At 38.1% G+C, this 21,404-nt stretch overlaps 1 long non-coding RNA gene across 1 annotated transcript; it reads right to left on the reverse strand.

Moving 5' to 3' along the window:
- Positions 1-13,593: 13,593 nt before the first annotated feature.
- LOC132156591 (uncharacterized) lies at positions 13,594-15,526 on the reverse strand. Its single transcript, XR_009437475.1, has 3 exons — positions 15,270-15,526; positions 14,666-14,751; positions 13,594-14,106 (listed from the first exon to the last, which is right to left on the reverse strand). It is a non-coding gene; the product is annotated as an uncharacterized LOC132156591 (long non-coding RNA).
- Positions 15,527-21,404: the final 5,878 nt, after the last annotated feature.

Consider the following 21,404-nt stretch of genomic DNA (forward strand, 5'->3'; position numbering starts at 1 on the left):
GCTCCAGCCGTTTTCCAGGGACTCGTCAACAGCGTGTTGGGTGACATGATTAATCAATTTGTCTTTGTGTATTTGGATGATATTTTGATTTTTTCTTCTTCTCTCCAATTACACACCCAGCATGTCAGACGGGTTCTCCAGCGGTTACTAGAGAACCAGTTGTTTGTCAAGGCGGAGAAGTGCGAATTCCACGCTGAGTCTGTTACGTTCCTTGGCCATATTATTTCTACGGAGGGGATCAAGCCTGATCCCGCTAAGATTGAAGCTGTTGCCCAGTGGCCGGTCCCTGACTCCCGGAAGGCTCTGCAGCGTTTCCTGGGTTTTGCCAACTTCTACCGGCGTTACATCCGGAATTTTGGTCAGATCGCTGCACCGCTGACAGCCTTAACCTCCACTAAGGTGTCCTTCAGGTGGAACCGGGAGGCGCAGGTAGCCTTTGACATTTTAAAGTCCCGTTTTGTCTCTGCACCTGTTCTGATGGTTCCAGATCCGGAGGCCCAGTTTATTGTCGAGGTTGATGCTTCGGACGTTGGGGTTGGCGCAGTTCTATCTCAGCGTTCCCTCCATGATGGGAAGGTTCATCCTTGTGCATTCTTCTCTCATCGTCTCAGCCCTGCAGAACGTAACTATGACATCGGCAACAGAGAGCTGCTGGCGGTACGATTGGCCTTGGGTGAGTGGCGTCATTGGTTGGAGGGGTCAGCGCAGCCCTTCTTGGTCTGGACGGATCACAAGAACCTTGAATACGTCCGTTCGGCCAAGAGGCTGAGCTCGCGTCAGGCCCGCTGGGCGCTCTTCTTTGCCAGATTCAACTTCACCCTCTCGTACCGGCCGGGATCAAAGAACACCAAGCCTGATGCCCTCTCTCGCCTGTTCGGTGCTCCGGGAGGGGAGTTTGCGGCCGATGCCATCCTTCCTGAGGGGGTGGTGGTCGGGGCCCTTTCGTGGGGTATCGAGCAGCGAGTTGAGGAGGCCGGTCGAGGGGTGCAGGTGCCGGGAGAGTGTCCGGCGGGCAGGTTGCCGGTGCCGGCTGCGCTGCGCTCTGAGGTCCTTGAGTGGGGTCACTCATCCAGGTTAGTCTGCCATCCAGGTATTCGGAGAACGTTGTCTGCCATCCGACAGCGTTTTTGGTGGCCTACTATGGCCGCGGATGTTAGACAGTTTGTGTTGGCCTGCCCCACATGTGCCCAAAGTAAGCCTGTCAATCGCCCTCCTGATGGTCTACTGCATCCTCTCCCTATCCCTTCCCGTCCTTGGTCACACATTGCCCTTGATTTCGTCTCTGGGCTTCCTCCTTCGAAGGGAAACACTGTAGTTCTCACGGTGGTGGATCGCTTTTCCAAAGCGGTTCATTTTATTCCCCTGCCCAAGTTACCCTCCGCCCGGGAGACCGCCCAACTGGTGGTGGATCACGTCTTCCGTCTCCACGGGTTACCGGTGGATGTTGTTTCAGATAGGGGTCCCCAGTTCGTCTCCCGGTTCTGGAGGGAATTTTGTACACAGATTGGGGCCTCTGCTAGTCTGTCATCTGGTTTTCATCCTCAGACCAATGGGCAGTGTGAGCGGGCCAACCAGGATCTAGGAAGAATGCTCCGCTGTCTAGCATCCAACAATCCGAGTTCCTGGTGTCAGCAGCTCTCCTGGGCAGAATACGCCCATAACACCCTTCCTGCGGCCGCGTCAGGTATGTCCCCTTTTGAGTGTGCTGTTGGTTATAATCCACCTCTGTTCCCATCACAGGAACCCGACGCAGCGGTTCCATCCGCCCTGGCTTTCGTCCAGCGCTGCCGTCGCACCTGGGAGAGAGTCAGGAGGATTTTGGTCCAAACCTCTGACAGAACCAAGGCTGCAGCTGATCGTCGCCGGTCCTCTCCTCCTACCTATGTGTGTGGTCAACGGGTTTGGCTCTCTACCAAGGATCTGCCTCTCCGGGCGCCTTTTCGTAAGCTGGCACCCAGATTCATTGGGCCTTTCCGCATCACCAAGGTGGTTAGTCCGGTGGCGATCAGGCTCAAGCTCCCTCCTACTCTTGGTCGGGTTCACCCGGTGTTTCATGTTTCCAGGGTCAAGCCTGTGTTCTCTTCCCCCCTTAATCCTGCTTGCAGTCGCCCCACCCCCCCACCCCCTCGTCTTGTGGATGGATCTCCTACCTATACGGTTAAGAGATTACTCGATGAGCGGCGTCGCGGCAGGGGGTTTCAGTATCTTGTGGACTGGGAGGGGTATGGTCCAGAGGAGAGGTGTTGGGTGCCGTCCCGGGACATTCTGGACCGCTCGTTGATTGAGGACTTCCGGCGGCATCGAGGTAGGCCCCTTCCTAGAGCGCCAGGTGACGCTCCTGGGAGGGGGGGTACTGTCGGGTCTCGGGGCTAATCACCTGTCTTTTTGGTGTGGGTGTGTGTGTGTTGGGATGGTTTGACAGCTCACCACGTCTGCCTGTTTGTTTTCCCCGCCTCCCTTGTTTCCCCGTTGTTAACCTTAATTGCTCGCCACCTGTTCTCTATGTCCTTCTAATTTTTTCCCCTTTATTATTCCCTGTGTTTCTCTGTCTATTGTCAGACTGTTGTTATTCATACCAATAGCTCCGATCATCTAGCAGCTCTTTGTACTCACCTTGTCATGTCTTGTCCTCAGGCTCCAGTGTGTTTAGTTGATTCCTCTGCCCTTGTTCTTACAAGCCTTGAGCTCCTAGTAGCTTCCAGCTGTTCATCCCTCCGGTCCGGCGGTTATACGTACTTCTGTGAAACGTGACTCATCTGCTACTCATCCTGTCACTGCGAGTGTAACCTGTGAACCGTGACGCTTCTCCTGTTTCGAATAAAGCCTTGAGTTTACCCGCATCTGAATCCAGCCTGCTTTCTCCTGACACTTTTATTTGTATTTTATTTTATTTAAGATTTTATTCAAGAACAAATAATTTGATCACAATTGACAACGACTACTTTTTAATTGTTACAAATTGTTTTTCAAATAAAGTTTTTAGTTTTCTTCATCCTTAATGTTTTTAACATTTATAATAATAAGAATAAGACGTTTCTTGAGCACCACATCAGCACATTAGTATGTTAATGCGACACTGAAGGCTGAAGTAATGGGTTTGTTTGACAACAAAGGAGTAAATTACATAAAAATAAATAATAAATATACACATATATATATATATATATATATATATATGTATATGGTATGTACAGGTCCTTCTCAAACAATTATAATATTGTGATAAAGTTCATTATTTTCCATAATGTAATGATAAAAATTTAACTTTCATATATTTTAGATTCATTGCACACCAACTGAAATATTTCAGGTCTTTTATTGTTTTAATACTGATGATTTTGGTATACAGCTCATGAAAACCCAAAATTCTTATCTCAAAAAATTAGCATATTTCATCCGACCAATAAAAGAAAAGTGTTTTTAATACAAAAAAGTCAACCTTCAAATAATTATGTTCAGTTATGCACTCAATACTTCGTCGGGAATCCTTTTGCAGAAATGACTGCTTCAATGCGGCGTGGCATGGAGGCAATCAGCCTGTGGCACTGCTGAGGTGTTATGGAGGCCCAGGATGCTTCGATAGCGGCCTTAAGCTCATCCAGAGTGTTGGGTTTTGCGTCTCTCTACTTTCTCTTCACAATATCCCACAGATTCTCTATGAGGTTCAGGACAGGAGAGTTGGCAGGCCAATTGAGCACAGTAATACCATGGTCAGTAAACCATTTACCAGTGGTTTTGGCACTGTGAGCAGGTGCCAGGTCGTGCTGAAAAACGAAATCTTAATCTCCATAAAGATTTTCAGCAGATGGAAGCATGAAGTGCTCCAAAATCTCCTGATAGCTAGCTGCATTGACCCTGCCCTTGATAAAACACAGTGGACCAACACCAGCAGCTGACATGGCACCCCAGACCATCACTGAATGTGGGTACTTGACACTGGACTTCAGGCATTTTGGCAATTCCTTCTCCCCAGTCTTCCTCCAGACTCTGGCACCTTGATTTCCGAATGACATGCAAAATTTGCTTTCATCCGAAAAAAGTACTTTGGACCACTGAGCAACAGTCCAGTGCTGCTTCTCTGTAGCCCATTTCCTGCACACGCCTGTGCACGGTGGCTCTGGGTGTTTCTACTCCAGTCCAGACTCAGTCCACTGCTTCCGCAGGTCCCCCAAGGTCTGGAATCGGTCCTTCTCCACAATCTTCCTCAGGGTCCGGTCACCTCTTCTCGTTGTGCAGCGTTTTTTGCCACACTTTTTCCTTCCCACAGACTTCCCACTGAGGTGCCTTGATACAGCACTCTGGGAACAGCCTGTTCGTTCAGAAATTTCTTTCTGTGTCTTACCCTCTCGCTTGAGGGTGTCAATGATGGCCTTCTGGACAGTAGTCAGGTCGGCAGTCTTACCCATGATTGCGGTTTTGAGTAATGAACCAGGCTGGGAGTTTTTAAAAGCCTCAGGAATCTTTTGCAGGTGTTTAGAGTTAATTAGTTGATTCAGATGATTAGGTTAATAGCTCGTTTAGAGAACCTTTTCATGATATGCTAATTATTTGAGATAGGAATTTTGTGTTTTCATGAGCTGTAAGCTGTAATAAAAGACCTGAAATATTTCAGTTGGTGTGCAATGAATCTAAAATATATGAAAGTTTAATTTTTATCATTACATTATGGAAAATAATGAACTTTATCACAATATGCTAATTTTTTGAGAAGGACCTGTATATATATATATGGTATATATATATATATACGGTATATTATATATATATATACCATATATATATATATACCATATATATATATACCATATATATATATATATATATATATATATATATATATATACATACAGTAATGGCCAAAAATATCGAAACCCTTGGTAAATATGATCAAAGAAGGCTGTGAAAATTAATCTGCATTGTTAATCCTTTTGATCTTTTATTTAAAAAAATGACAAAAAGCTAACCTTTCATTGGATACTAAGAATGTAAAATGTGGGGAAATATTGTTATGAAATAAATGTTTTTCTTAAATACATGTTTGACACAATTATTGACACCCCTAGAAATTCTTATGAGTAAAATATCTCTGAAGTATATTCCCATTCAGATTCACAATTTTGAGCACTCCAGCATGAGTATAAACATGAAAATATCCAGCCATGGCTTCCTGTTTCACAGAAATATAAAGAGGAGGGAAAACAAATCCGAATTCCATTAATTATCCATCACAATGAGAAAAATCAAATCATATATTCCTGATGTGCAGCAAAAGATGATTGAGCTTCACAAAATAGTGAAGTGGCTATAAGAAAAGAGCTAGAGCAGTGAAAATTCCCATTCCCATTAACATAAAATGTTACAAATCTGCTTGGAAGAGGACATGTCTAAATCATCCTAATGCACGGTGAGAGGGAGAGTTTGAGTGGCCAAAGACTCTTCAAGGATCACAGCTGGAGAATTCCAGAAAATAGTTGATGAAACTAAAAAATGAGCTTAAAAAATGAACACTGGGATGAAAAATACCCCATGTATACAATGTAATATACTGCTGTATTTTTAATGTTGTGGGCCTATATTTCTGCTGGAGGTCATGAACGTCTTGTTTAGATGCATGGCATCCTTGTTTTTATCAAATACCAACAAATAAAAATAAAATAAAAAAGGGACTGACTGTTGGAAATTTTATAATGGGCCATGTTTGGATCTTCCAACCGTACAATAATCCAGGGGCGTCACTAGGCCCTTTTTAGGGGGGCTTCAGCCCCCCTAAACTTCTGCCCAGCCCCCCTAAAAAAATATTTGATTAATAAATTTTTTTACCGCTTCAGTCCCCTTTAAAAAAAACACATTTGAAACGGCGGCAAGCTGCGTCAAGTTTCTGCTCCTCCCCTTATCTGAGTCTGCTTGGATTTAGCGCATTTTTCAATCTTCAGTGGCGCCGAGCAGAGCGAACATCAGAGCGTACAAGGTGTGTCGTGAGTGCATTTATTGATAGATTGCTATGATATTACATCTGCATCGGTGCAGTTCTTTGTCATAAATGCATTGCAGTTTACATAATGTAATGTTACTGGAGCATTGGGAGCAACACGGGACGGTTCGGTTTCTCATCCAATACCAATACGTTTCGCTGCGTTCACCTTCAGCCCTATCACACAGTGTGATAGTTGTTTTTTATTCCTACAAAAATGAAGCGATTAACAACCATGAAAACATAATTTAGAAAACGATCATGATTTATTTTATTTATTTACTTTTTAAACTTTAAAACATATTATTTTGTATTTTGGCATTACATTCTGCTGCCATGCACAGAAATGATTAAAGACACACATTATCTGAAAGCACTAGATGGCCCAGAGAGAGAACATCATTATTATTTTGGAGTTTTTTTGTTTTGTATTAATAAATATAGTTTTGTATTAAGTAATAATGAATCAGGAGGAGTGTACATACATATATTAGAGTAAGAGTAAAAGGGATTTGTGATTTTTTTTAAGAACTTGATTTATAGAAGTGGCAAATTGATAATTCATGTTGTTATTTTTAATAAATAGAAATAAATATGGAACAGATTAATCATATTGCCAATAGACAGTTACATTAATACACGTTTAGCTGGTTAGTTAAATGATTTGAAATTAAATAGATTTTCACGGGGTGACTTGGTGAATAACCAACCGTATTGTTGATTACAAAGGCTTAAAAGCTTAAAAAATAAAATAATTTATATTTAATTGTTGATGGACTTAGTTACCTAGCTTTCCTGGTAGCTTTGTCTGAGAAAATGATTCATAAATCAACCTATCATTTGACCCTATGTTTACTTTCTTCACTGACAGACAAAAATAAAAAGCCTATATCAGTCAAAGCTCAGCTTTACGAGGGAAAAGACAGAGCAAGATAAAAACCAAGAGAAAAAGAGTGTGATGCTGATGAGGTGAGAAAAAAAAAACAGCTGCCCGCACATGGTTTTAAAGCTATTGTCATCCAATTTTTTTGGCCTTCAAAACATCTTAAAATGCACATATGTAGATCAGAGAAATCAAAATTTTCTCGGGGGAGCATGCCCCCGAACCCCCCTAAATACCTCACATTTGGTACCTCAGTGATTATAAAACTGTGCCATATGCATGTTACTGGATGAATGAATGAAACTACTTAATAATGAGCATTAGAGCATAAACTAATGTTTTTTTTTTTTTTTTTTTTTTTACATCATACCCCTCATTGGGGGCTGAGCCCCCCTAAAATAAAAATCCTAGAATCGCCCCTGCAATAATCCAAACACAAACCTCAAAACCACAACAAAAATGGGTCCTCTAGACCTGCACCCTATAGAAAATGAGTGAGTTGAACTGAAGAGGAGAAGCTGGGAATTAGAAGGATCTGGAGAGATTCTGTATGAACGAATGGTCTCTGATCTCTTGTGAGGTGTTCTCTAACCTCATCAGGCATTATTGGAGAAAACTCATAGCTGTTAAACTGGCAAAATGAGGTTTCAAAAAGCACTGAATAAAACAGTGCCATTGAATGTGGCCAATGTGTATTAGAGAAAAAAAACATTTATTTCATAATGACCCCCCCCCCCCCATTTTAAATTCTTATCATCCAGTGAAAGTTTAGATTTTTGTGATTTTCTAAAAAAAAATAAAAGATCAGAAGGATTAACAATGCAGATACATTTTCACAGCCTTCTTTGATCATATTTACCAAGGGTGACGATATTTATGGCCACGACTGTATATAAAATAGAGAAATTATTTTAAATTGTAGTAATGTTTTACAATATTACAGTTTTTATTGTATTTTCGATTAAATAAATGCATCATCAGTGAGCATAAGAGACTTCTTTGAAAACAACATTTCTAAAATGTTACAGACCCCAGACTTTTAACCAGTAGTCTACATAAATGGCATATACAACACATCAGCTGTATTTGACCTCTCGAAGCTGCTATTTAAATATCATATTCAAACATTCCAGTTTATGTATATTGTGTCAATGAAATAAATCCATCATCATAGGGACAAGAAATATGTTTATAAAAATAATGGATGAAACATTTATGCATTTATACAGTGGTCAGTGCAGGGTAAATACAAAACAACTAAAAAAAAGTTATTTCTGAACCCTGCTCTACATCTCACACCAAACATGATTGGCACTCTGAGAAATTGTATCCGTATGTCCTGTCTCCATCAACATGCCAGGGTGTCATTTCAATGACAGCTGGCCAGAAGAAGTGAAATATAAAATATCTACTGTGAGGCCCAAGAAGAACTCCATATTGCAAAATGTGTTTAAAAAAATAAATCTTTGTGTTAAAATTTAGCATGCAATTACTTTTTGTCTAGTCATTTTTATGTATAGTCATGTGAATATTTATAAATGGTTATTTCTTCAACCAACACGTACAATGATGCAACAGCAGCCATATTGCGCCAGAACACCCACCACACACTAGCTTATTGGTGGAGAGGAGAGAGAATGGTTAAGCCAATCAGTAGATATGGGGATGGTTAGTCTTAATATTTAAATAGTTTTTTTTAATGTATGTACATGTAACATGTACATGTAACGTTTTAATACATGACGTCATCATGTCACATGTAATTGTGTCATTAATGTTGTTTACTTGATCAAGTGCTAATTTGCATCATCATGAGACATGACTTTAGATTCTGTAGATAATAGCTGCCCAGAGCTCGCTAAAGTGGCTAGTAAGTGGACTGACAGACTTTGACTTTATCATCAGATGAGTCTTTTGTAGTTCAATAAATTGCATGGCGCACATGCGAAATGCCTGCTAATGAAGCTTATTTTTTTCTACGAAGAACGTATTAATTAAAACACTTAATGCATTGTGTGTTAGTTAAAATGCTGTTTATGTAGACAACGGGCCATTTAATTTAGAGAGTGAGTCAGCTCATTAGGTTTTGAGACACAGCCAATAAGATACTTTTATGGAGCTTTGGCAATGGAATTTCTTATTATACTATCAATTATTTCTTTCACTTAGCAGTGGAAAGATTTATTAAGTTCATGTAGGCATATATACAGTATGTTTACATTTTTGTTCATGTGTGCGTCATTGCCACCAATCAAAAGTTAAGTTAAGATCTTTTGTTTGTTTATTCAGCACCAAATCAGCATATTAAAATGATTTCTGAAGGATCATGTGACACTGAAGACTGGAGTGATGATGCTGAAAATATAGTTTTGCCATCACAGAAATAAAGTACATTTAAAATATATAAATATAGAAAATAACAATTTTAAATTGTAATCATGTTTCACAATATTACTGTTTTACTATATTTCTTAAACACATTATTGCAGCCTTTATGGGATTAAGACTTTTAAAAACTTATTTTCAAAAAATAAAATAAAATAAAATAAACATACTGGTTGTGGATTTGTGTGTTTGTGTGTGAGTGCGAGAACACAAGTGTGTACTATGTGTCAGTGTTCCTGCAGCTTGGCAGTAAGACTACTGAACATCAAGTTCTGTGCCTGTGAGCACATAGCCAGGCCTCGCACACAGATCAGACCCAATATTATCACATTATGAAATTGTGTAAAATGTGGAGGGAGATCACAGGGGAGAAGGAATTGAACGTAAATTAAATATCCATTGACTTACCTCCCTCAAACTTCTGTTTTGATCTGCAGTATTCTCTGTATCTGATCTCCAAGTGCGCACATTAAAGGATGTCTCTCTTATTGATGGGATTCTCAAGCAAAGCGAATGGATATTGCAAGATACACATATCCTGAATCAGTATATACTGTAAATACACTGAAAATGCACACAGAAAGGTGTTTGTCCATGACAGTTAGAAAGGATAAATCACTAACTGTCACTTTGACATAGTTGATACGGGCACCATGGTAGAATAGAAAGAGTTTTAAAGGCACTGATAAAGGAAACCTTCACCCGCTTCATTACGGTTCTTATGGCACTCGACAGCTTTCTCTTCATCTCTTGCTCTTTCTTTTCCCTCTTTAGTTCAATCAGACTGCTGTTTCTCTGACTGACCCCAGCTGCCTTGGTCGCAGTGGGATGTCATTTGCTGGGCACGAGAGGTGCTGTATAAAAGAAGCTGATGCCATTCTTCTCTTGACCTCTAATTTAGAGGATGTTTGGGGTCTCGTCTCAGAGGAGAGGCTTGGTTGACCTCAAAGCTTTGGCACTCTGTAAAACATACGTGCACAGATTTAAAACAATCAGCCCCGCCAGCAAGGTTTGCTTCAACTTTTAAAAGCGCCAAACATTCTCTTGCTTTGCGGGACGAAACGGAAGGCGGACTTTCACGATTTGTCCCTAAATAATCCCTTCTGCTTTCTGTAATTGCAGCCTCTTATCTTCAAAGCAGACCTTTGACTGCCCTTCAGTTTGGGTGGATTCCAATAGTCCACTTATTACAAACCTGAGTCCTTTCTCTTGCCTTAGAAAGGTTTGGCTTTGAACCTGGAGAGTCACGACTCAGCGTTTAGAAAACATTTATATCCACTTCTATATGACTGAAATCAATGTGTCAAGAAATGTAAAATAAAACTAAATTAATTTTAATTTAAAGGTCCCGTTCTTTGTGATCCCATGTTTCAAACTTCAATTAGTGTGTACAGGGGTGCTGCACAAGATCCCGGGCCCTATGCATAGGCAGTCCTAATGGGCCCCCTCCCCTTGAAAATATATATTCCAGACTTTTCAAGGGCCCTCTCTTCCTTTGGGGCCCTGGTAATCAGTACTGGTGTTACCCCCAGTCCAGCACCACTGAGTGTGGTTAATGTTGTTGTTAGAGTGTAAATAATATCTGTAAAATTCTAAACCTCAAAGTTCAATGCCAAGCGAGATATTTTATCTAACAGAATTCGCCTACATCGAACGACCAGTTTGGACTACATCCCTCTACTTCCTGCAGTAATGACGTCACTTAAACAGTTTTTTGACTAACCTCCGCCCACATTAATACACAAAAAAGGGGGCGTGGTCTTGTTGCGCTCCGATGGAGGAGGAGGAAGAGTTGGGTTTGTGTTTATCGCCATTTCGTCGAAACGCTGTTATTTTCATCTCAGAGTCCAATCACCTTTGTTTGGGCTTCCCAGGGACGCTGTACTTAGAGATCAATGGTTACAATTTATATTTAACTTGGTTCCAGAAAACTATAACCCACATGTAAAACTATGTGCAGCACATTTTGCTGAGGACAGCTTCCTCGATCTCAATCAGTTTAATGCCGGATTCGCACAAAGATTATTCTTGAAAGATGGAGCAGTTCCCTCTTTGTCTGGAGAAGGTGTTGTTTATGGACCACAGCCGGTAAGTGTATTTTATTATTTAAGTTGGTGCGTTTAACAGTTTCTGTAACTTATTACACAAAGGGCAACACTGTTTAGCTTTGTTAACTAGATGTTAGGGCTGTGCAAAAAATCGAATGCGATTTTCATGCGCATCTCGTCAGTGAAGGTGCTCCTGTGATTAGAAGTACATCTCAAGCACGTGCGTTCAGATCAGGATTGCCAAGTTTTCAAAACAAATCCGCCCACTTGCTTCTCAAAACTAATCCAAAACTAGCCCAATCGCGTTTCCAGGAGGGCAGCGTGCCCTAAGCTGTTGTCGAATCACAACACAGGAACCACTGGCACAATCAGAACTCGTTACGTTTTTGTGAAGGAGGGACTTATAGAACAAGGAAGTCATCAGCCAGTTTTTATGACAGTGAAAACAGCGGTATACAGATAGGTGAATTGTGTGAAAAATACTGTGTTTTTTTACATGCGAAACATGAACACATGTTATATTGCACACTGTAAACACAATCAAAGCTTAAAAAAAAAACACGAAAAACGTGACCTTTAAATACTTTAATTTAGCTCTAATTTAGCTGAACAAGGAGCAGTTAAGCTGAGAGTGGAAAAATTCTGTAATTGTGGAGCTCATTTAACATCCCTTCTGTGATCATTTTACAAAAGGTTTTGAGGTTTTTATTTTTATTTTTTATTTTTTTAATAAATAAAAGTATGTGCATTAACACAGTGCTGTGCCTGCCAATGGAAAAGCAGACAAATAGTTTACATGTCCTGTAAAGTGTTTAATTTTAATTTGACTAAAGCAATAATTTTTGGAATTTCTCAAGAGTGTGCATGATACAAAGTTCTGTCTAGATGAAGTGTTCACTAGTGTTTAGAAATGTTGATTCTTATAGGAGTCCACTGTTGAAACATGGACAAGTTGTTTTCCGTGGATTCATGATTTCTGTTTTCTACTGCTCCAGCTTTGAGGTCTCTCAGCACTCTGGGCCACGTCTTGCACTCTTCCAAATTCCTGTACTTTCAGAGTATGTAGCCTACTGAATATGATAAAAAAAAAAAAAAAAAAAAAAAAATTCTCTACAGTGTTCTGTAGGTATGTATTACACTTCCATTTAAAAGTAAGTTTGTAAGTTACCTTGGAAATTAAACGTTTTCTGAATGATTTTTTTTTTTTGGAAAATATTTTTATTCTCACTAAGGCTGAATTTATATGAAACATACAGTAAAATATTGTAGCAATATTACAAAAAAAGAGAACCTTATTATTTTATATATTCTAACATATTATTTATTCCTTTGAGGGAGAAGCTGAATTTTCAGCAGCTATTATTCCAGTCTTTCAGTGTCACGATTCTTCAGAAATCATTCTAATATGCTGATTTGCTGCATAAGAATTTTTTATTATAAATTGTGAAAATATTTGTTATATAATTATATATTGTATAATGTTCGTAGATACTGTGACCTTTTTTTTCAGAATTTATATGAATTTATTCAGTATTCCGAATAAATTATAAAGAACATGTTTTTGTAATAACTTTTTACAAATTTTACTGTCAGCTTTGACCACTTTAATGCATCATTGCTGAAAAAAATTAAAATAAATCTTGAGACATACGGTTGGTTTCACTCAAAAAAATTAATCGTTGGTCTAACTTAATATAATTATGACACCTATTTCCACATATTTGAAAGTGAAGTGACATTCAGCCAAGTATGGTGACCCATACTCAGAATTTGTGCTCTGCATTTAACCCATCCGAAGTGCACACACACAGAGCAGTGAACACACACACACACCCGGAGCAGTGGGCAGCCATTTATGCTGCGGCGCCCGGGGAGCAGTTGGGGGTTCGATGCCTTGCTCAAGGGCACCTAAGTCGTGGTATTGAAGGTAGAGAGAGCACTGTACATGCACCCCCCCCACCCACAATTCCTGCCGGCCCGGGACTCGAACCCACAACCCTTCGATTGGGAGTCTGACTCTCTAACCATTAGGCCACGACTTCCCCAAGGTGTTGTCTCAACTTAATTTAGGCAAATGGAACCCAAGAGCAAAATTCATTTTGAACCAACAAGATCAAATCATTTTCATTTGAATCATATTTCGTAATTTATCTGTAAACTTTTTAATCTTGTTGAGCCAATTAATCTTAATCACTTAATTTAGAAAACCAGAAATATTTTGTCAACTACTACCATTAAGTTAATTGTACAACTTTATTCACATCAAAAAAATGTTTACTTATTGACATGTCTATCAAAATGTAATTTAATGCACAAATAAAATGTTCTCAAAGTGAATGTCACAAGTTTCTCTTTATCCTTATTTCAAAGCAAATTTTCAGGTGAAAAAATACAAAAAAATATCATCCAAGATGAACAATACTGATATTTCAATGTATATGCACAGCTAATACCTTCTTGAGTCAAGATTTAGTCTTTTGAGAATACACACATAAGGAAACTTACTCCAGCATCTTGTTCTTGAGGGCTTGTACCTTTGGTGAAAGTTTTTGTCCATCCAAGATAAAAAACAATTTCTGGATGACCTCAAATAAAGCCTTGAGTTCTTGTGGGTAGCTGTGGTTCAAGGCGTAACTAAGTCCAAACAGCATGGTCACTGCTACAGCTACGTTCTTCAAAAAGCAGAGAACCTCAGTCCCTTCAATCAGGATACCAACGTCCACAGGTTTATCTCCTGGTTGGTGTCCTGTGGATCGGAAGATGTAGATCCCCATTACCATCTGCTCTATGGCTTCTTTAGCATTCATCCAGTCGCAATCCTGGGCAAGACAAATAAAATGTGTTTCGTGTGTAAAACAACAATATTTATTAATGACAGTAAACATTAGGGGGTGCAACAGTTTAAAATGCTCATGGTTTGGTTCGTATCACAGTACGGTTCAGTATGTTCAGGGAAAATAGGACTACTGTAAAATAAAAATTAAGAAAATAAGAACAAATAATCAAACTACAAGCAACATTACAAATAAATACAAAAGATTCAAATAAAATAAACAGTGCTTTTCAGTTTTTTCAGATATCTAACAGTAGTTTTTTTTTTAGGTACAGAAAATCTAATATAAAATAACACTGCATATTAGCTTTATTGAATAAATTAAAGATTCTTGTCATTCTAATCATTATTGAAGTAACATAAGCTATTCAGTCAAGAGCAGTTAGTAATTTCTTTGTCATTTCTTGTGTGATTTAACATTAAAAACAGGCAGCGAGAATAGTTTTTTTTCACAATCCAGTACATACTGTTACACATACAATGTCTTTCTCTTTTAATAAAACTTCCCTTAAGACATAACAGACTATGTTTGCTAGGATACTCACCAAGATGGGCATATTGATATAATTTTTGTATGAATTTGGCCTCTGAAGCACAAGACTTGAAAGAGAACTCAGTATTTGCACGTTTTCTGAAAAAAGCATGTGCGTGCTTTGGATGAGCGCACTCACAAATCATCTCACAGTTCTCTTTTGCGTCTTGCACCTGAATGTTTAAGTTAGCAAGGCTTAAATAAGTTTAGTTTAAACAAATATAGCAACAGTGTTCATGACTGGATGTTAGAGCAGCATACAGCACTCGCATTGAACAAAGTTTACAAAGAGTAACTGTTTTGTCCACGCTTTTTGATTATCGTTGTTATAACGTTTTGGAAACCCAGAATGCACAGCCATCGACTGAAACATACATTTATATGAGCTCTGTCTGTTTTCCCACGTTGTTATTTTAAACAAACCATATTAGCCTACAGATGCATCGTCATTAGAGGTGGACTGCGGTGCAAGTGTGTGCCGAACCGTAAGTAGAGAACAGTACGGTTCTATTTTTAAAGAGAACCGTTGCACCCCCTAGTAAACATATGAAACCTGTAACAAGCGTACAAAACATAACTTAAACATGAAAGTGAAGAAGAGAAAAGCAGTTGCTTACATTGTACACCTTGAACAGCTGTAGATGGTCCTTCTTTAAGTATACACACACTGCTTTGAAGATGCATTCTCTTTCCATGTCTATGCTGTTATTCTGTAAAAAAAGGCACAAAAACATTGATTATTTGACCATAGCATATCGATAACCAAGTATAACAGGACATACAATCTGTATGAAAGTTCAACCAATAATAAAAATTCTATCATTAATTACTCACCCTCGTGTCATGCTCGAAGACATTCGTTCATCTTTGGATCACAAATGAAGATTTCCCTCCATAAACAGCTATGCAACTGAGACTTTGATACTTCAAAAAGTATATAAAGAGATCATAAAACGAATCCATATAAATTGAGTGGTTTAGTCACATTTTTCTGAAGACTCGCTTTATATTATGAACTGATTTAATTTGGGATTTATTCACATATAAACATTCATCAACTCGCACATCAGTTGTGGTGAACGGAAGCTCAAGCATGTTTGTTTGACATGCGAGAACCAATGAGGTTCATTCTCGTTACGCAGCACGTTTGAGCTTCTGTTTTTGGGCATCAAGCAGGTTCAGTTGACCTTCTGTTTGTGTTTGCTGATCAATGTTTATATGCAAGTAAAAGCCTAAATTAAATCTGTTCATCATACTTTCGAACATCCTACTTGTTAAAGCATCAAAGTCTCAGTTGTGTCGCTGTTCATGAAAGGACAGAAATCTTTCAGAATTCATCAAAAAGATCTTCATTTGTGTTCCAAAGATGACCGAAAGTCTTACGGATTTGGAACGACATGAGGGTAAGTAATTAATGACATAATTTTCATTTTTGGCTAAACTAACCCTTTAAGAACATCACTAATACAACTTACCACATGAAAAATTTTACTAAAACCCAAACATGGGATGCTGTTTATTGCTCTTGTAAAACCTGTAAAATAAATAAATATACATAAAAATCATTTTTACATAAATTTGTAGTGTTCTCCTGTTTACCTGAACAGAGAAATCTCCTACAGATTGCTCAGCAGCAGTTGCCTGAATGAAATGGCTAATTTTATAACTGAAACAATCTAGTAAAATAACTATCAAATTGTATGAAATCAGAAAATTACATTATCCATTTCTATGTTGGTTATCGAAACATTAGGTATTTCCAAGCACACACTAATAAAACACTTAAAATTTTCCTTTATTTTATTACAGTAATAATGAGCCATTTTTCTTAACCCATTTAAGAACATTACTTAATACAACTTACCATGTGAAAAAGTAGAATATAACCCAAGTATATGATGCCATTTAATGAGCTCTTGTAAAAAACCTGTAAAATAAAACAATGTTTACATAAATTTGCAGTGTACTTGTAGAGATGTTTCACCTATTACATGCTCAGCAACAGTAAAACTATATATACGTACAAACACAAAACAATTCTGAAGAAAAAGGGCGATCCTGCTCTACCGACGAAACCAAAGCTGATTAATGTCGCATTTTCCTGTGCAATATGCATTATAACTGAAATCAATATAAAATTTAAATGTTGCCCAGAAGAGAAGTTTCGATCATTATATTTAATACAAATAAATATCAAATTGTCTTTAAATCTTGCTCATTTAATTACAGCAACTGTAACAATAATACTTACGGTCACAGTATTCATCTGTGCATAATTACAATGCGTGCACCCTAATCCTGTGCGATCATAGTCAAATGACACAGGCCTAAAGCGCACGTGCTCTATACTGTATTCCACGCCGCCTGGCTGCTTGTTGATTTACATCAAGCATATAATTGTATTTACGTTGACATCATTGTTTGTTCATTCGTTTTTACATTAATTTGCAGTGTTCTGGTCTTTACTTGTACAGTAGCATCACATACAGTACGCTCAACAGTAGCCCGAATACGTTAACTGAAACAATCTAGTAAAATCAGGGGCGTAGGAGCAATTTTGAACCTGGGGGGGACAGTAAATGCCAGGGGGGGTTCGGGAGAAATTCCCCAGATTTATATATATATATATATATATATATATATATAAAGCACTTAAATGCTCATTTCTCATGAACATTTGTTTTCCAATTTATTAAATATTGATGAGAATAAATATAAAGTATATATATATATACCGGCTTTATATCAGCCATCAGCCACCCTGCTCTCTATGATTTCGGCATCAGCCATCAAAAAGCCAATATCTGTGGACCACTACAGTAAACACAATGCAGTAAAGGTGGAAATATTAAAAATGGAATCAGCTGTTAAATGTAGAATATCACAGAATCTGACAAAATTGGAATTAAAAAAAAAAGGTTTTCAAAGGGCCCTATGTAGCTTTTCATTATAAAGCTTCAGCAATAAACTATTTTTACATGTAAATATATACACTGTATTTTTTCGGACTATAAGTCGCACCTAAATATAAGTCGCATCAGTCCAAAAATACGTCATGACAAGGAAAAAAACACAAGTTGCACTGGACAATAAGTTGCATTTATTTAGAACCAAGAGAAGACATTACCGTCTACAGCCGCGAGAGGGCGCTCTATGTTTTCAGTGTACATGTAGACTACAGGAGCACTGAGCAGCATAGAGCGCCCTCTCGCGGCTGTAGACGGCAATGTTTTAACTTGATTCATTTCTCTTGGTTCATGTCAAATTAATTTTGATAAATAAGTCACACCTGACTATAAGTCGCAGGACCAGCCAAACTATGAAAAAAAGTGCGACTTATAGTCCGGAAAATACGGTAATCATAACAACAACTAGTTAAATTAGTTGGACACAGTTCCCATGTATTCTTTTATCCTACAAAAATTAGCATTCTGTCATATTCCCATTACCTGTTTCTCACTTGGACCTAACTCTCCCTGTTCTGTGGTCTCTTCCTCTCCTGTCTAGGAAAGTAACATGTTTGAGGACACAGAACTGGTTTCAATGCAAACTCTGATGACATGCCGTTGGCCTAATTTTACTGATCTAAAGTACTTTTACTATGTAAATTTTATAATATACTGTATGTAGCTATCCATACAACTTACAAGCTCGTTCTCCTCTGTCCTCTTAAAGTATTATAGGATACTCATCTCTGTGTGAACATTTTGACTAATGTTACTTCTACATAGTTTATGGACACGTATCAATGGCACATTGAATTCACATTAGCTAATTAGCTATCATTTGCCTGTTTTACACAACATAAAATAAAAAAATTTGCTTCTAAGTAGGCTAAATTTGTCAGTTTTTAACAATACAATAAAACTAATGATCAAACTGAAAACCAGCAATCTCCCTCAAATACAAACTGCGTCTGTGAATAATATTGTTGTTTAACGTTAGTTGTAACGTTAAAATCAACCGTCCAAATCTGTTTGGCAGATCCAGCTGATGTATTCCAGCCCAAAAACTGTTCAAAAACCGCCAAAATGCACACAAATCCACCAAAAATATGTTATCACTGATCAGTATTTATTTCAGTATTTTTACTTCCACGTTTTTCTTTTCTACTATGTTACGGTTGGTTACACTTACATACAAGAAATAAACACTGGCTGCCGAAGCATACATAAAATAAACCGTTTTATGTGCATTAGCGCCACCTTTTGGACTGGAGTGTTGCCCTCCTTATAAATAAATGATTCCACCAAAACCTTACGGCGAAATGACAATATCCTCCACACACTCGTTTATAAGGCGGCCTCTTGTATCTTTGCTAGTCGATTTTATTTCATCCAGTGACATGATGGGTTTTAACTTCATTCAGGAGATTTTGGGTAACTGCACAACTGACAGACTTTGAGCGCACCGTCAACGGTGTGTGTGTGTGTGTGTGTGTGTAACCATACCATCGATTTACTATCTTTTTATCGAGTATGAACATGTGACTAATATAGTGGTTCAAATATTCCAATAAGTGGTCAAATATCCGCTTAATGTTGAATTCTGACTGATTTAAATAGTTTTACTCTCTATCATCACAATGCAGACAAAGATAATAAAGGATTTTTAAACTTACCAATTCTACAGCATTCCACCATGGACTGGACTCCACCACGTTAATGGCGCCCGCGGCAACTGACGAGGTCACGTGGATTTCCTGTCATCAGCGCATGCGCAAAAGTAGTAGTTTGACTCGAATCATTATTTTTCGTTGTTTCGACACAAATGAATTGAGCTCTTTTAAGGTTGTATGGATTTAGTTCAGACTGATTTAAAATAATTGTGTAAATCCCTTAAACTGATTAATTTTATTTGTTTCAAAATGCTCTATTTATTTTTATCGAACAACGCCCAGATTTCATTTTTTTGAGTGATTCAGTAGCCCGAAATGTGATTCAGTGGTGAATTATGGGATTTTTTCAGTCATACAACAGAACTTTTCTTTACCCTACTCCGATTAATAGAAATCAGTGGAACTGCAGAGGGAGAGAACATAATAACAAAGTACGAAGAAGAGATGAGGACCAGAGATGAAAATAGGTTTATAGGTTTATGACACCCCATCTTGCAAAAGACAGGAGGGAGAAGACAAACAAAAAGCACCAGTCCTAACTGACAAATCATAGACTTTGAAACCATTAGACACATGATTGATGGTAGACTGCAATTAAATTAGCTGGAAAGATTCAGATTTCAACCACATGCCAAAAATTCAGAGAAAGGCATGGGTGAAAGAAGGAAATGAACAGAAAACACATTTAGGGAGAATTTCTCCCCTTTATGAGTTGATCAGGTTAAACTACATTCATGAAAAGGTCAAAATAGAGATTCTGATGTCTGGTTTAATTGCCAGCACCTATGGCTTACTCCCACTCCTTCTCGTTTTTCCTTCCTGCTGTAAGTACAGTTTTTAGTTTATTTAATCTCTGGGCTCTGAGAGACTAATTCATGTTTTCAGCAGTGCAGCAGAGAATGCCATGAATTAAGCCCCGGAACGAACTTAAAGAGGTGGAGTGTTGATGTGAAAATCACCACCAAGACAGCAACCAGGCGGCAGAGAAGTGTGCAGCGAATATTGATACCAGATTAAAGCATTTTCCCTCAATTTCCCTGATTATTTTTCAGTCCTGCCACTCCAAGAGCCATTCTGCACCCATTTCTGATCAGCCTTACTGGTTTACTCTGTAATGTAGTTTTTTATGGCTATTTACACAATCCATCATTATGTAAGATGCAGAGCAATGATTGGGAATTATTGTGATTAAATGCTTCAGTCCTGCACTTAGCACAGATTGATCAAGGCATGAATTATGCCTCTAGAACTCGGAGCAGAAAACAAGGTCAGAGACAGGGCAGGATATTCGCTGGTGTGCTAGATTCAGAGTTACTCCTGGTCTCATTTAAGAGCAAATATTTTGGTGTTCCTGTTGTAATTGTGTGTAAATGCTCATATGAATACATCTGCCTTCAGAGGGCAAGCATCTTGGCAGTGCATCAATCTTTTGTGCTTTGTGTCTGTTGAGTGAGTGTGCATGTCATTTGATTACAGAATTTAACTATTTATAATGACATTAGTAATATTAGTATTAATTATATAAATTATTAGATTGATCATCACAATTGCTGTCTCATTGGACGCTGGACTAAACTGTAAAAAAAAAAAATACAGTTTTTTGTTTTGTGTTTTGTCATTTAATTATAGCATTTAATCATTCAGAATGGCATTAATAATACCGAGTGAGTTACAGAGGTGTAATATGGGGTTTGGGTTTTGTTTATGTTTCTTGTACATTTCTTTCAGATGTACTGTGTCAAGTACTAATATTATTAATATTATTATTAATAGGTATTAGGTATTTATAATTTAAATGATTTTAAACTATTTTATATATTATTATTTTCCTGTTTCCTTATCCATATTTTTGTGTTTAAAACTACATAAATTCTACAGTTCTTCAGCATTAAACACAGTAAGTATTTTACAATATTGTATGGTATAAGTGCCTCTTTAGATGCAGCTTTATTGGATAATGGCAGCTTCGTGGCATAACATGAGATGACGTTTCATTGTTTGAATCACTCAGCTTTGTAACAGATTGTAAGTTAAAAAAGAAAAAAAATATATAAAAACAATCTAACACTACCCACACCTAATAAAACACAATGCCTACAGTGTAGTACTCTGGTAATATCTTCATGCTGTGAGG

This window comes from Carassius carassius, chromosome 14 (genome assembly GCF_963082965.1).
Source record: "Carassius carassius chromosome 14, fCarCar2.1, whole genome shotgun sequence".
In the NCBI taxonomy this organism is placed as follows: Eukaryota; Metazoa; Chordata; class Actinopteri; order Cypriniformes; family Cyprinidae; genus Carassius; species Carassius carassius.